Source organism: Garra rufa, chromosome 20 (genome assembly GCF_049309525.1).
Source record: "Garra rufa chromosome 20, GarRuf1.0, whole genome shotgun sequence".
Classification (NCBI taxonomy): domain Eukaryota; kingdom Metazoa; phylum Chordata; class Actinopteri; order Cypriniformes; family Cyprinidae; genus Garra; species Garra rufa.
In genome coordinates this window covers 21,902,770-21,914,153 of record NC_133380.1, presented here as the reverse complement: position 1 = coordinate 21,914,153, position 11,384 = coordinate 21,902,770, and positions in this window count along the sequence as shown.

The following is an 11,384-nucleotide window of genomic DNA, read 5'->3' as shown; positions in this document are numbered from 1 at the left end:
GTGTTTAGACTCTTTGTGGGGGAAAAAAATCGATGGTATGACATTTGGTTTAAGCCTACACTTATATCCATTGTTGTGTTGTGGTAAAAATAGCAACAGACAGCACCAGTAGCTCACAGAGTGCAATTATTTCACGTCATCGAAATAATGGCGCCCCCCATAGTCCAAAATATGTATAAAATGATGTTGATTTTTAAAATAATGTAAATCTTTAATGGGTTTTCTACAACATATTTCAGTAAGAGACATCTTTTACATTATATTAAGCCATAGAAGTCCCTTTAAGGTTTTGTAATGTTTTTGTAGAAAACATGATAAATTTATTGATGAATAGAGAGTTTATGTTTTTCATTTATTTATACACTTTTATGAATTTCCCTTTCTCATTATTTCCAGGCAGGAATATATGGGAAGGAAAGTTACATTACAAAACATTTCAGGCTATTTTCCTTCTCAACTGGGATTGTTTTGCTGTGGCTTTCAAATAAATTCTTAATTTAGATTTAGAATAACAAAATGATGGGGTATGTAATTTAGGAAGAAAAACCAAGCTTTTTACGTGCAGCGTTCTTGATGCGGAAATGGCTATTCAGAGTTCAAAGGCTGACATTTACAATCATCATTGTCTCTTTCACAGCATGCATAAACAGCAAGGCTGGTCAAATCTATCTAACTCTTTAAGCATGTGCAGCTAGTTAGTATACTGACTTATTAACAAAATGACCGCAATTATCTAGGATAAGTATTTTGACATACAAGAAGACTCTACATTGCTCTGATCTTCCATCGAATGCAATTCATTTGCTTCGAAATAAGACGATACCCCTCTGTGGCATCTGTATGTAAACACTCCATGCTAATTAACGGTTTGGGCTTTTCCAGCTACACTCATTACTAACAGGTGCGTAAAATCAAGCATACAACCAAACAATCCCATTAGACAAACATTTTAGTTGAATGGGGCCTTTTGTGTGGTTTGATCTGAAAGACCTTGGCTTGCCAGCTGAAAGCCCACACTTGAACCCCACTCCACACCTTCAGGGTGAACCCAAATGCTGACTGCAAGCCAGTTTACCCAACATCAGTGCCTGAACTGTGATCCAACATCTAGTTGAAAGACTTATAGAAGCAAATATGTATCGGTTATGATGTTATGTTTCATTGCTGTTCCTCCTTTCTAGGTCATGTCACTGTAATTGAAATAGTTAAAGAGCCAACCATCAAGACTACTCTTTGTGACCATGAGATCCTACAACTTCCTCTGTGCAGCTTTGATAGCAGCAAGTAATAAAACAGAACGTTTCCTTTTCATGTTTTTATCAGTTACAGTAGCTTCCGTTGAGCTCACCGCTCCTCTCATTTTCTGTCCCCTCCTTCCAACAAAGATAAGTAGGTCATTAGGGTAGTTGGGATTGTCTTATGCAACATTTTACCTCTCTAAAGACACAAAATGACGTTTTTCTGTGACTTCAGACAGAGTAAAATATGATTGCATGTGATAAGATATTATGCACAGAGGCTGACATGCAGCCCAATCAAGTAAAACGCCCATGGGAGAACGTATCGTTGCAGCTCAAATTTACATCAGTTCATCTTTGCTTTCCTTTTGAGTACATTGCAGAGCTTGTACAGATGGATAGTCGCAGGAAACCGCAAGCCCAGAAGGGATTTGGCATAGCATTTGGTGTGCAAACTACAAAGGGGGAACACCAGCATACCCTTGTAAAAGAGTTAAAATAAAGCTGAAATAAAATTGAGGGAATATAGGATGTCTCATATATGCGGTGTGCTGCAAGAGAGAATCTGCCTTTAATTTAAGGTTTTTAAGCTGTTTTTCTAAGATTTGCATCATGGTGTATGAGCAGCAAACCTTTAGGACTGAATTTATTAAGGAACTATTTAAGAACTAGGTGGGTCATCTGAATTATGGGGTAAGCAACTATTTGCTCTTTGATTTCCTGCCAAGTTTTCAAAGCCTCATTAGAACAGCATTGTTTGTGGAATTTCTCCTTTGCCTGATCGTTGATAATTACCTGTCCAAAACAATTTCTTCAGGCCAGATGCGGAGTCTAATAATGAATAGGTACATAGCCACATGAATGCAACATGCCTAAACTGTGCTCTTTGTTGGGCAATGACTGTAACAACAAATTAGGAGGGAAAAATCCCTTTGTCTTGAAACAAAAGCATTCTTGCCATATTGGGTTATTGCAGTCTTAATGAATGCTTTACCTCAGTTACTCCATTAAAAGTGGAATACTGGTTTTATACAACAGGTCAATGAACTTAAAGGGGTCATGATCATGATAAAATTTGCCTTGATCTTTTGACATATAAAGAGGTCTTTGTACCATTAAAACATCCATATTATAAACAACACATTTATTTAAACAAGCTCTAAAAATTGCTCGTTTGGATCTGAGGTGGCATGTGACGTCACAAGAGCACAAATGATGGCATAAACACTGCCTCCAGAGCAAGACATTAAAGCCAGTTAAAAACTAAAAGATTACATTTGCATTTGCGAACTCATCCGGGAGTGTTGACTTTTCACAGACTCCCAACTTTTAAGCCTGATCGACTGAAGTGATGGTTGCTTGCTCTTCGCTATGCGCCGGCTGTTGTGAATGCGCTCAGGACAGTTGGACATTGCAGTGGATCAGAGGTAAAAAATGATATAAATACTGTTCAGTTTCTTGCACAGACCAATTGTTTTGTGTGTTAAAGGTCCCATATTGTACACATTTCTGGAGGTTTATTTTAGTTGTTGATGTCCTTAAGAATATATATTTGCGGTGTAAGTGCCAAAATCCATCTCAGTATATATTTTTACAGCTCCTTTTTTAGGAGCTCTGTCAAAAACAGGTCGATTTTGGCCCATCTAATTAATATTCATGAGCCTCTCTTCTGATTGGCCTGTTGTTTTCTGAGTGACGCACAGCCAGGCCAACCACAGTTAACTACGGTCATGTATGCTTTAGCCGAGCCCAGAGCCATAGAGAGAGCCTAGCCTGCTGATACTCAACAGGATATTTCAGAATGATCATTAATGTTTTTTCTTTTTCAAACACCGAATGCAGTAAGCTACATAACTGTTGCTTTAGTAAAGCCCCTTTCACAATGCGCGCTGATTCTGGAAAATTACGGGAACGAGCGCTGTGTGAACAAAAGCCAGAACCATAAAGGCAGTGTTGTAGTGATGATGCACGTTATCATGCGACTCTTCACAACGAAAAAATACATGCAAAGTGGAATGAAGCGGCGATCAGGGAGCTCCTCACTATCAGCTCTGAAGCACAGATTGTTCAGGTTAGTTTCAGTTTAGTGAAATGTAAGCGTCGCATTACATCTCACATCCAAACGTCACGTCTTTATGGGTTGTGTGTAAAGCACGCACAGATTCCGGAAAACAACTGTGAATGAACCAAATCAAACAACTCCGGAACAAATCATGGGAAACATTATCCGTGTATTTACCGGAATCGCTGTGTGAAAGAGGCTGAAGTTGACGTGCCTCTGGTCTCTTATATTCACGTTGTTCTGAACAGGGTTTTCTCGACTTGTTTTCGTGTTGTTGTTGCTTAGCAATGTTATGGACACAATATTGTCTGGGTTTGACAAAAGGAGGGTGGGACGGTGGTTGGCTTTCGGGGTGGTGACTGAAGGCGGTGACTGAGTAGATCGGACGTCACATCTGTACGGAAGTCACAGCGGCTTGTGAAAAGAAACAGCTACTTTAACCAGGCTGTGTGCAGTTTACTGTGGATTGACTGTTTTGAAACTCATATGGTAGTTACATAGCCCCTAGACCTCAGTTATCATGAAAAAAGCCAGGAAATTTCGATTTTGATAATATGGGACCTTTAAGACCTCAATGTATCGTCACATGCCGCAGGGTTTAATTTGTGTGTTTTTTTAACTCTCAAAGCTGTGGGTCCAATTGACTTCCATTATGTGACTGACAGACTGCAACGGTTTGAGTTAAAAGTCTTTGTTTGTGTTCTACTGAAGAAACAACATCACCTACATCTCGGATGCCCTGGGCGTAAGCAGATAAACATTTTTGGGTGAACTATCCCTTTAAAGAACCCGCCTCTTAAAAACAGGTCGTTTTAGGACAGAATGAACAAATTAAAATATTTTTGATGAAATCTGAGAGCTATCTGAGCCTCCATAGACAGCAAGGGTACTACCACGGTCAAGGCAGGAGAAGAATTGTTGAATAAATTCATTATTTTTGTTTTCTTTGTGCACAAAAAGTATTCTCGTAGCTTCTTAAAATTATGATTGAACCACTGATGTCACATGGACTATTTTAACAATGTCCTTACGACTTTTCTGGATCTTGACCATGGTGATACCCTTGGGTGGAAAGCTCTTGGATTTCATCAATAATATATTAATTTGTGTTCCGAAGATAAACGAAGATCTTACGGGCTTGGAACGACATGAGGGTGAGTAATTAATGATTGAATTTTCATTTTTGGGTAAACTAACCCTTTAAGACAAGCGCAGTGATACAAACAGTGAAAGTTCTCAATAAAATTAGAAGGTTGTTGAAAATGTGAGAAACAGACTTGGAAGTATTGTTGCTCTAAAATACATTTTTTTTGCCATGGATGAAACAATATACTATGTTCTAGATGCTGCAAAAAGTGTGGTAGTAACTTGTTTCTAAACCTCTGGCCACTGTTGACTCTCACAGCATGCTGACCTTTGACATATGAACTTCACGGATCATTCCTTCTGAAATTCAGCATTTATAAGCACACTCAGCTTGCTGCATCTTGCACTCTTTCTCTAGACTTTATGATTGTGCCATTCTTAAAAGCATGTTTTTTTTTTTTTATCTGTAGGCTCTCTTTGTTTCCTGGTGAGACTGTAGGGGTGTATGATTGATTGCAGTTTATTATGCTAATAGTAATTTTGGGGCATAACATCCTCCCTCTTCTGCTTCTTTTAATCAGAGCAACATTCCTTTTATACCTGACACAGCTTACACTATAAAAACACAGGTTATTTAGAGCTTCATATAATGTTTTTGGCCTCAAAGGATTTGCTGTTTAATAAAGTGCTGTGCTTTGCTTGCCGTTTCCTGAGGAATGAGCGTTTCAGGGTATACAAGTATAGGAATTTCAGCTTGTTGTCATATGATATTTCCTGTACTTCTCCAGCCATCCAGTTCACAACTGAAACATACACAAAAGACAATCAGTGGCCAGTATGTCATTGCTGCAAATTCCAAGTTTTGGCATTTTCGGTTTATTTAATGCTCTTAAAATCTTTCTTGGTCTTGTCAAAAAACAGCATAAGCTTTAAGGTAATAGCAATTGTTTCAGTTGTGGATGCAAATGAATGAGGCAAGTTAACTCAGATAGTGCCAGGAGCCACGCTGATATTATAAATTAGTTTCTCTCAAGTTTGTCAAACTTTCTATTTATGATTGTTGGATCATCTGACACACAACAACAGCTTCTGATGTTTTAGACTGAAAAGCTGTCAATCATAGTGATTAGAAGCACTGCCTCTGCACGATTTCACAAAAGATGAATAATCCACTCATGTTTCAGTCAGCCAAGTTATAATTTATGCTGTCTGTAAAGAATGAAAAGTGAAGGCTTATGATCATTATCACTGATGATGTCTTGAAGCTCAGCCAGGTTGTCCATTTGACTGCATTCTTAAAGTATCATTTTGGAAAGGTGCAGTTTTTGTAATAAATCTAGAGTATTTCACTCAGCATGTCTCTCTCACTCTTTCTTCAGATCTTTCAGAATCTCAAGCTCCCCCCCACCCTTTCGTCTTTTTTCAGTGAATGCCCACGTTCACACAGGAGCGTAGAGGTAATTTGGGCTGCTGTTTTTCTCCAGCGGGGGCCCCAGTGCACACCGCTGCGATCCTGTCAGACACTGAGGGGCTGAAGTCACAGTGAGTCCCGGCTCTCCAAGCTCCTGCCAGCGGGACTCTGGCCTGGCCATTCTCATCCCAGTGACAACCAGAGAATGGAGTTTGTGACCCAGAATTCTAAGCTATATATGATATGACAAAAGGCCAGGCCACTGCATCTGGAGAGGGCAAGCATATTTCCCCATGGTTCCTCTTCCTACAGGCACACGGCTTTGATGTAAAGATGTACAGTTTTGAGAAAGCATTTTTCTGTGTGTAAAAAATGGGGAGGCATAATCTGATTGGCTTCTCAGAAACTGTGATTAAAGGAATATGCAATACAAGGTAAGCTTGTTTTCTTTTACATTGAGGCACTTCTTAAACCAATTTATAAATATGAAAATACTCACTGTTTAGCCATAAGACATAACCTATGTGTATGTTAAGATGTTTTTACTGTCACAAAATGACATTTTTATGCTGTCATGACAAGTTTACAATGTTAATTATTCACCCTCATCTTGTTCCAAATCAGAAAGACCTTTGTTCGTCTTCGAAACACAAATTAAGATATATTTAGATCAAATCTAAGAGCTTTCTGAGCTTTTCTTCACAGACAACAGCTCAACTGACACGTTTAAGGCCCAGAAAGGTAGTAAGGACATCATAAAAATAGTCCATGTGACTTCAGTGGTTCTCAGTGAATACTTTTTGTGAGCAAAGAAAACAAAATTAACAACTTTATTCGACAACTTATTTTCTTATGTGTCAGTTCTCGACTTGTCTTCATGAGAATATCATGATGCATGCATGTGGTGCTGCTGACGCAGGAGCTGGCATAACTCACTGTAACATGAAAATGAAGTACGAATCAGATTTTTTTTTTTTTTTTGGCAATCAATGGTGTGCCACAGATCTCGTTGTTACACGTTATATGTGCTTACTATAGTAATGCAACTAACCCCTGAACTGAGCCCTACCTCTATATTAAAGGATTATTTCACTCCTGAACACAAATTGTTATTCAAAATGTTCATGTCTTTCTTTCTTCAATCAAAAAGAAATTAAGGTTTTTGAGGACAACATTCTTAGATTTTTCTTCATATAGTGGACTTCAATGGGGATCAATGGGTTGAAGGTCCAAATTGCAATTTCAATGCAGCTTCCAAGGGCTCGATACAATCCCAGCTATGAAATAAGGGTCTTATCTAAATGATCTGACATTTTCTAAAAAAAAACTTTTAATGATCAACATTTTAACCACAAATGCTCGTCTTGCACTAGTTCTGCGATGCGTGTCTACTAGTGATGCGCGGGTCGTCTCATTACCCGCGGGTCGGGTTGGGGGGGTAAAGAAATTGTCACTTTATTTGCGGGGCGGGTTGGGGCGGGTCATTAAAAACAAAATAAATTAAAAAAATCTATGTATGTTGCGTGCAATTCCCTATAGCCTATATTACATATTTGGGAATATCTATTTATCTATTTTATTAAGTTCTTTAATAAGGTTATCGTCACGTCACGTCACGAAAGCGCCAAGCAGCTCCCGCTGCCAGCCACAAGCGTATCAAGCGAACGCTCATTCGGCTTTGCAGGCCTGGTGCTATGCGTATTTATATCTCCTCTGATGCGCATTATCCTGCATTAGCCAAAATCATGACAGTCAACCACATCCAGTCATATGTGAATGAATGTAAATATTCGCTAAAAACACACAATAAAGACAGCAATGATGCAGTCAGGACCGTGGCGCCGGCTTGCTTTGAAATGTATTTGGTGATTGCACCTGATGCGTGTGCGCCCGCTGCGTCTCCCGCACCCTAGTCATTTTAAACAGTACATAATAACGAAAACAATACCTTACAAATAAAAAGAAGCAGATTTTTATGATCAGAGCTTCCTTAAACCAGTGAACCTGTAAACCTTTCAGTCCAAGGATCCAGTAAACGAATGCGTTCAAATAGAAAGTTCAAAACGATATTCATAAATGAAGCGTATAGACCCACTTTTCTTCCGGCACCACTAATGTTACACCACTGATTATCTTGTTATTAATATGATTTGATTTATGGTTCATATTCACAATCGTACAGTATGTTGTTGCCAGTTTAAAGGGCGATGTTTCCAAGCACTTTCGGGCTAAAAAAAAAAGCTGTTTTTATTTGCATTACAATGCATAGTATGTCTATTTAATGGTTGCGGGTGCAGGGCGGGGCGGGTTGTAAAAATAGACACAGTGGCGAAAATGATGTTTTTGGAGGAAAACATTTCAGGATTTCTCTCCATATAGTGGACTTCTATGGTGCCCCCGAGTTTGAACTTCCAAAATGCAGTTTACATACAGCTTCAAAGGGCTCTAAACGATCCCAGCTGAGGAAGAAGGGTCTTATTTAGCAAAACAATCTGTTATTTTTTTTAAAAATTGCAATTTATATACTTTTTAACCTCAAATGCTCATCTTGTCTAGCTCTGCATGTGTATTCCGGTTCAAGACAGTTAGGATATGTAGGAAAACTCTCATATAATTTTCTACTCCAACTTCAAAAACGACCTACAGCGCCATTTTACCTTTTTTTGTAAATGCTGTTTGATCCTCTTTGCACGTTCACATTGTAAACTCTTGGTTGGTACTGCGTCGATGTAGGATGAGTTTTTCGACCTACCCTTATCGTCTTCCACTTCTCTTTTCGCTAGATAAGACCCTTCTTCCTCAGCTGGGATCGTTTAGAGACATTTGAAGCTGCATTTAAACTGCATTTTGGAAGTTCAAACTTGTGGGCACCATAGAAGTCCACTATATGGAGAGAAATCCTGAAATGTTTTCCTCAAAAAACATAATTTCTTTACGGCTGAAGAAAGAAAGACATTAACATCTTGCATGACAAGGGGGTGAGTAAATGATCTGTAAATTTTTATTGTGGAAGTGAACTTCTCCTTTAAGTAGGCTATATGTTGTTAATTAATAATATTCAGTTCCGGCTACTTGTATATTTCAAAGACCATATTTCCCTAAGAAGTGGTTTGTTCATTTGCATGAATGCAAAAATTGTAATAATGAGATATGAACATGCCAGAAGGAAATGAAGACTGTACTGATAGAACATTACATTCAGTATAACAACACACAATGCAGATAGTGATGTCATTATGTGCCCTTTATCAGTGACTCTCTGCATGTGTCGTCCTTCATGAAGATACTAAATGTTTGGTAAAACACAAGGTGTAGCTAAAGAAAATAGTTCTCCTGACATGACAAGTGATAATGGTATGGGTCCTCATTCATTTGCTCCCCCTCCTTCTCTCTCTTTTCATCCAGCTGCTTCATATCAGCGTGCAGGCTTAAGCAGTTTGGGCATTGAGTTATCTTTTTCAATTTCTCTCACAGCTGAGAGTGATTAGGTCACCATGTTGTCCTTATGTTTGACACGAGAAGATATGTGAGGAGATGGGTCAGGCAGCCGTAATGCAATGCCATGAAGGCTCAGATCAACAATATAACCACTTTTCTTAAACCATCTGTCACATTTCATATTAATCAAAGTTTGTCTCTATCTGGATGCCCAATCCCACACGTTTTTCCAAGTACTCGCCATGGTCAGTGTCACAGCAGTGATACCATATGTAAAATGCTCTCTCAAACATTACACAATGAGAATGATTCAACGCAGCCATTCTTGGTCAAAAGCACATCTAAACAAACAACGTTTTGAAAGAGCAGAGAAGTTTTAGGAACACAGATGGGCTTTGTTACGAAGTGGCATGGAAAAGGTCTTTCCAACCTTAACAAGTTTCATCTCTTGTGTCTAATCTCTGTTTGCAAATCTTGATGGATCCCTGCTTTGCTTAATCTCTAGTGTTCCCATTCCATGGAACAGTATAAAATTTGTAGAGTGCTTGGATTTGGAAAAGACCCCAAGCAGCTGCTCTAGATCTTGGAAAGTGTCCATGTTCATTTTAGCACAGTCAGCACTCTGACCTGGCAATGCATTTGATATTTAAAAGTTTATTACAACAAAACGCACACATTTTTCTCCAGGGTAATGCAAGATGCAGCAATTCTAAGCACTAGATGTAAATCGAGTGGCTGATATAGGCATATTTCGATACCTAGAAATCAGCCCCTTTTCTATTTTGAGATAGTTCCCAAGAAAGATTTTTGTAATGCAAGATTGTGGGAATTTATTCTGGAGAAAAAAAACATGACCAAGTGCACAGTCCAAAGACCACTGTGGCAGGAGGGTATGGCCTAAAAATGTCTAAAAATGTTTTTATCTGAGATCAACATTAAAAAAAACATGATAATGAGTGTAACATGTTGCATTGCTCTGGAAGCCTGTTTTCGTCTTAGAGTAAAAAAATAATTGCAATTAAATTCTCCTAAATGAATAAATGTAAATGTCTATATCTCAAACTGGACTATTTCTTCAATCTCAAAATTCTCATAAATGAGAAAATGTGACTGTAATTCATGATTTCTCGCAATCACAACTTTGCAATAGTGCCTTGAATTTATTAAGTAATGCTTAATTTCGTTCGTTTCGCTCTCTGGAAATGTAAAGAAAAAACACCGTTTTTATTCGGAAATTCATCCCTGGTTTTAAACAAGCATATACATGAGATAATTTATATATTATTGCTTGAATAAACGTTAAAAAATAGTGCTGAATTTTATAATTAAGGAAATTAAACATACCTAGGCATTTGAAAAGACATAGTGAAATGTGTCTAATAATTCCAAAAAGAAAGAGAAGCATTGGACATAATCAAAATATTCGAGACATTTATTAGGAATACCATTTTCTTAACGATTGATGCTGCATGTGTTTATCCAGTCTAATTGAAGTGTGCGTCTCTCACTCCCCTGACTTTCCCAACAAAAATCCCATCCCCTCTCTGAAAATACATAAAGCTGACATTACTGAGCTATATGCGTTTAGAAGTAGCCTATTAAAATGGTACAATAGTATTGCTCAGTTCAACGTGTTGGGAAATCGGGCATTTTGTCCCGCGTCAGCATTTATTCAACAGTTAATAACGCTCAACATTCAAAAGGTAAATATTATTCAGCCAATAAAGTGTAGGTCTATGTATTTCATAGAAAAGTGTGTCTAGTAGCCTACTATATAAATTACAAAGGTTTAATTGGCATCTATATTTCAAACGACCCGACCGACCGCGACCCAAATATCATTAAAAATATTTTTGGATGACTCGTAACCGCGGGTGACCGCGGGCACCCGCTCATTTCGGATCAACCCGCGCATCACTGATACCCGCACGACGGTGTAATTTACTTCCGGGTAAAGATAGGATCAGTCAAATGAAATACAATAAATGTACAAATAAATATTACAAATTAAAAAACGATCGGAAATGCGTCCAATTTTCTAATACTATTATTTGATGACAACAATACATTTGGAAAACAAAATACAGCCATTTCTGCTTTTTTTCTTTTAAACAAAAAACTAAGCTGCACCCTTTTTTAAATTTCATCT